The 6,000-nt window shown below is 38.8% G+C and overlaps 1 long non-coding RNA gene across 1 annotated transcript in view; it reads left to right on the top strand.

The window, feature by feature from the left end:
- The first annotated feature begins 656 nt into the window (after positions 1-656).
- The window catches only part of LOC128105822 (uncharacterized), a 30,824-nt gene continuing 25,480 nt past the window's right edge, over positions 657-6,000 (top strand). Inside the window, exon 1 of the long non-coding RNA XR_008216508.1 lies at positions 657-1,068. This is a non-coding gene — a long non-coding RNA (uncharacterized LOC128105822). The remainder of the gene's footprint in view (positions 1,069-6,000) is intronic.

The raw sequence follows: 6,000 nt of genomic DNA, 5'->3' as shown, positions 1-6,000 counted from the left end.
AAGGTTCAGAGGGCTCAGTCTCATTAATTTACTGCTTCTTCTGTACTTAGGAAAAAAATCTGGTTTCACTCCACAAGCTTTAATTACTCACCAAGTGGCTGTAAATCTGTGTGTTGTTCCAGGTATACTATGGGAGAACAAAATGGATCAAGGACGGCTTCTGTTCTAAAAATACTTTGATCTACTGAGGACCATAATCAAGATATTCAAAGCAGGATTAAATAAACCAACTTGCCAGGAGGCGTATCATAATCAAAAAATAAACAAACAAACCAAAACCAAAAACGTGTTCCTTTCCCAGGTGGGTTACTGGGTACCTTGGTCAGGAGGAGTGATAAAGTGGCTATTGCCTACATGTGTCTCTCACAGCTAGCTACCCATGGAAAGGTAAGAAAGCCCACTTTTATACAAAGAGAAGACAGCTATGGATACACACAGAGCAAGCCATTAACTATAAATAGATGGGCTAGCAACTCTAAAGCCAATTAAGTGGAAAATTAACAGCAAAGTGTTGCAAATATGCCAGATTTCTAGGACAAGTCATTCAATCTCTTAAGATTAGCTAATTCTCTCGGGCTTTTATATGAATCTCTAAAACTACAGATTAGGAATGTGTTAAAGTATTGTGCGGTTCTTTTTAATTTAGACTTGCTGTTCTGCGCTGTGGACTGTGGAAGGCATGATTACACATTTGGGAGGCAATCAAAGCTCAGCCTTATCATTACAGCGAGTCCTTCCAGACAAGCGTAAACAAACTGTCTAGCTCTCTATGGGAGACAAGGATGTACAAGTTTGATTAATGGTTGGCATTAAGGGCACCTGGGATCGGAACAGTTGAAATCAGACCTCAGGAAATGCTTCAAGGACAGAAGCACCATCTGAAGCTACACAGAGAAACGGTTCCATTCAGGATGAAAATGGCTTAAAAGAGGCAGCTGGAATTGAAACCAAAATCTGATGGCAGAATGCAGAGGGGACCAACTGAGGAGAGCATGGCGGTGGTATCCCGTGTGCTCTGGAACCTCCTGCTGTTTAGTCTTTCTCCCTGGGAATCTCTCCCTGCTCCAGGTTTGTCTTTTGTCTCTTCTCCTGCAAATGAGCTTCTTTCTCTTGACCCCTGTGCCTGAGATTTAACTGAAGTATCTTCACCTGGGCTCCCGTTCTTGATTATTTCCTGTTGGTTTGTAGGTTTGTTTTCTTCCTTTCCTGGATGATCAGTATTTTAAATACCATAGGTATTTAATAGCATAGGTATTTAAATATTTTAAGTACCATAGGCATTTAAATACCAGAGGTATTTAAAATATATGTATTTAAAAACAAAAACAAAACATTGAGCCATTAAGAGCTTTTCTGCTCTTCCAGAAGACCTGAGTTCAACTCCCAGCACCCACATAGGATGACTTGCAACCTCCTCAAACTCCAGCCCCAGGGGCTTCTAGGCCTTATTATGGCCTCTGTGGGCCTGTACACATAGACTCATGAAAATACACATTAAAAAATCTTAAAACCTAAAATACAATTAAAAAATTAAAAAGATTGTCATGTATTTTTTGTAAAAACTTTGACTGCTAATTTCTGGACAGTGGTATTTACATGAATGACATTCTAAGCAGTGAAGCCTTGTGTATGTAGAGAGTCCTTTCCTGAGGGCCCCATGTGGTAACTGTAACTAAAGAGTTTACAGTTGCTTATCCCACCTTGGGCAGGTGTCTTCCCTGTTTTTGTCTGAAGTGGAGATGATACCACATATTGAAGGGAAAAACTTGTCTCCTCAGGAGCTAAGATTCTGAGATGACTATGAAGAAGTTACTCATAGACACACTTAAAACTGTGATGTTGTTCTTTCTATATGATTTCAGAATTATGCTCTGATGTAGCCTTACATGTTTCCTCAGATCTCAGAGATTTGGATGAAAAGGAAGAAAAGCACATAATCCCACTCACTCTAGCTGCTAAGAGAGAAAAATAAAAAGTTGGGGTTTTTTTTGTTTGTTTGGGGTTTTTTTGTGTGTTTTTTATGTCTCTCAGTCAAAGTATTGGTTTGGAGTCATAAGATGCTTAACAGGACTTCATTATTTTTTTTCTAAAAAGAAATGACAGTCTAGATAGTGAAAATTTTATTTTCAATAGAAAGATACATAATCACAGGTACCCAAGTTGCCTTGCTCAGTGTAGACAAGATCTCTTGTGTGCCTCCGGTGAGCCAAGGGACTGCTCTGCAGCGGGTCAGGGAAAGACCAGACAGTAGCTGTTCCCAAAAGCCTATTAAGTTGGAGGTCTTCAGCAGTCAGAGCTCCATTTAAAGGAATTAAAGTTCATAGTATATTGGGGGATTAATTAAGGCAACTCTATGTAGTTAAAAGGCAGGTTTATTTTGGGGTAACTTGCAGCAAGTAAAGGGATTGGTTACAGGATCCAGGAGAGGTGAAGTGCAGTCCAGTGGTGTTCTCTGGAGAACTCTGCTTGGTCTACCACCCAGCATCCAGGATCACCAGGAACCAAGAGAGCCAGCACATCTGGATCTTGGGTCTTAAGGGCTTCCATCTTGGCCCTGCCTCAGGGGCAGGCCATAGGTAGGCATGACATTTACGGGAAGCCTCACTGGGGATAGTACTTCCAGTTCAAAGCTGGAACAGCTACCCACTACAATAGTAAGTAAGCATTCTCGATGCAAGCAGGTGGGTAAGCTTCAGGAAGACATAATTGGGCTCAGCACTTGGGCCACTGTATGCTTTTTCAGGGATAACAAGAAAGGATATATTATTTTATAATTGTTCTTTAGAAATTTCTATTTACATTTTAAAGATATGACTCTGCAACTTTAACCTGTGATTTCTTTTCTAACCTGTCAGAGGTCAGCTTTGCCTAGAGGATTATGATTAGGATGAAAAGAGCCTGCTTCCCCTAGTAGTGTTCCACATCAGGGAGGGGTGCAGCTTCTCACCGCCCCCAATACTAACTAACAAAATCCTACTCATTTGTTCAATTTGCCATTATTTAACAAAAATCATTAGCACTTATACCCAGGCATGGAAACATAATAATAAACAAACAAACACAACACAACACAATTTTTTTTTTCCTATGCAGAAAGAAAGTCGAATTACTCTTGACTCTAAGAAGAGTATATAAGAACACCTAATTCTGCTTTGAGTGAAAAAGACAAGGCTTGATGTTTTACCAGTGGGTTGCAATGAGATGCAACAAAAACTTGTCTTAAGTAAGGAAGTGCCATTGTCCCAATCCCTATTTAGAAAGATTTATATACTGCTGGGTAGATAGCTAATGCAAGTCAAAGCAGTATAGGGAAAAGATGGTCACATATAAATATTTATTGTAGCATTGTTAACCATGCCAAGAAATGGTATCAACTTAGGTATCCACCAACAAGTGAATAGATATGGGAAATGTAGTACAGATACTATTCAGTTATTAAGTCCATTTAAATGACCTCACCTACAGTAACGTGGATGAAACTAGCATGCTCAGGGAACTAAGGGCAGAGAGACCAAATTGCATGTGCTTACTTCCATGTGGAGACTCAGCTATTGATTTTAAAGAATTGAATCAAGTAGTGGTTATCAGGGCCTGGGGAAGGTGAGAAAGGGTTGAGAGGAATGACAGTGGATACAGGGATATAGGTGAATAGGAAAAATACTCCAGGAAAACTAGGTTTGACAAACATTTGTTAAATAGCTCAAAATAGCTAGTAGAGAGGCTTTTGAGTATTTTCAACATGAAGAAGTATTTTTGCAGCGACTGATAAATCAATGACCCTGGTATGATCATTATATATTACGTTCATCTATTGAAATGTCACTTAGTACCTATAAGTGTGTATGATTATGTGTCAATCAAAAGTAAATTACTTGTTAAGGGAGATGAATTGCTGGTTGCATTGTACATAATGGAAGAAAGGGTGGAAAAGAGAGGAGGAAAAGGGAGAGATTCTCACAGTTTTCAGATTCTTGATGGTAGCAGGGTAGAATACTGAGAGTAGATAACACTGAAACAGCATCCCAATAAAGTCGCCCCTCACAGTGATGCTTATAGCTCAGTGTGTGACAGGAAGTGATGACCCTGAGAGCTTGGTGATAGCTAAAGAGAAGAGCACAGAGGAGCAAGAGTTTACCAGGCCTGAATATTACTTTTTACTTTTGTTGGTTTCCGATAACCTCCATGAGAGAAATAAATTCTTTCTACAAATTTATCTAGACATGAATTATTTTAAAATAAATTTTAAACCATGAAAACTATTTACGTGTGAGCATACTCAAAAAGGAATATACAAGATGTAAAATATACCTTTATCATTCATTTTTCTATTTTTATATATTTAATGTAACACTCTAAGAACAGTGTGTGCAGTCAGTCTGAGACAATTTGATAATAATTCTAAAAACTTGCCAAGTACTCATCCAAAACTCCACTCGTGTTCCTCACTAATGTGCCCAAGGTAGTGTCATGTGAACTACATATAAATAGTCCTTAGAAAACATAATTTGACAGAGTAAGAGAAACTTTGACACATTCATTTCCCTGTAATAAATGAGCTATTAGATAAAGTGACTTCATTAATTTTAGAGCATTTACAATAAGTATTTACCACATTTTATTTCAGCACATCATTTATTTGCTCATGACTTGCCGATATTTATTCCTGAACCATTTTTATCTTTGGAACTCTAAATAAATTGGCGAGACTGATATTTTGAAATATGATTTGAGGTTTTCTACTTAACACTTCACTCTAATTTTTTTGCTTTCCTACCAATTCAGTCATAGTAATTCATTAGCTGAGGGGAGGCATGATGCAATGGAGACAGGAGTAAATCTTGGGGCCTGTCTCTCAAGAGAGTATAGGGAAGAACTCAGAATATAAAAAGTATACTCCAAAGGTTGTATGGTGACTCTGAGGGGTCAGGTCTTTTATTCTGGAGGCTAGATTAATTGTCTCTTGGCTGGGAAAGAAAATGAGTCAGAGAAGAAACAAAGAAAACTGAGATATTGATGGATCCCTAAGGAAGGTCTCAGGGCCCTTTTGTACCAACTAACCCTACCACCCTCTGCTCTTCTTAGGCTGTCACTCCTGGGGCCTGTTCTAAATTCTCTCCCAACTCCATGACTGTGTATCAAGACTTACTAAATAGCACTGTAATTAACAATAAATTATTAACTTTGCAAGTTCACAGATGTAGCATGAATCTTAACAAGTCTTATTAATAAAAACAAACCTGGAGCCAGATATTGGGGTAAATGCTGGAAGATCAGAGAAGCAGAACAAGCCACAGCTACCTCACCTTGCCAATTCCTCAGCTGATCCTGTTTCCTCAGACTGGATGCCTCTCAGCTGAACTGTGCTGCTCAAAACCCTAAAAGCTTAACCAGGCTCTAGTTCCTCGTCCTCACACCTTAAATACCTTTCTGCTTCCTGCCATCACTTCCTCAGATTAAAGGCTCTTATTACCATGCCTAGCTGTTTCCAGTGTGGCTTTGAACTCACAGAGATCCAGACAGATCTCTGCCTCTGGAATGCTAGCATTAAAGGCATGTGTGCCACCATTTTCTGACCTCTATATCTAGTGGCTTTTCTGTTCTCTGACCCCAGATAAATTTATTAGGGTGCACAATATTTTGGGAAACACCATATCACCACACACAGATGTGGATAATTTTACATCTTTCCGAAGAAAATCTTGAAACCTCTATGAAAAAAGAATTTGGGTAAAAAGTCTTGATTTTCTGAGATGTAAGAATCCTGCATTCTCTGCTACCTCTGTTTTTAGCTTTAAGAATATCAATGCTTCTGGGAATCATTTTGCCTATTATCAAATGGCTGATCACAATGTCAGTTTATGTTTGATGACTTACAATATGATAAAGCCAAATTCAGCATTAAAGCCCTCTGTAGCAGGCTTTCTTAGACTGCCAACCTCCAAATCATGACATGGAGACTTATTATTAATTATGAATGCTTGGCCTTAGCCTAGACTTGTT

The sequence above is a fragment of the Peromyscus californicus genome, unplaced genomic scaffold (assembly GCF_007827085.1).
Source record: "Peromyscus californicus insignis strain IS unplaced genomic scaffold, ASM782708v3 Scaffold_9__1_contigs__length_137607984, whole genome shotgun sequence".
NCBI classification, from domain to species: Eukaryota; Metazoa; Chordata; class Mammalia; order Rodentia; family Cricetidae; genus Peromyscus; species Peromyscus californicus.
Note: the sequence above shows the minus strand (reverse complement) of the source record. Positions and strands in the feature narration are given on the sequence as shown.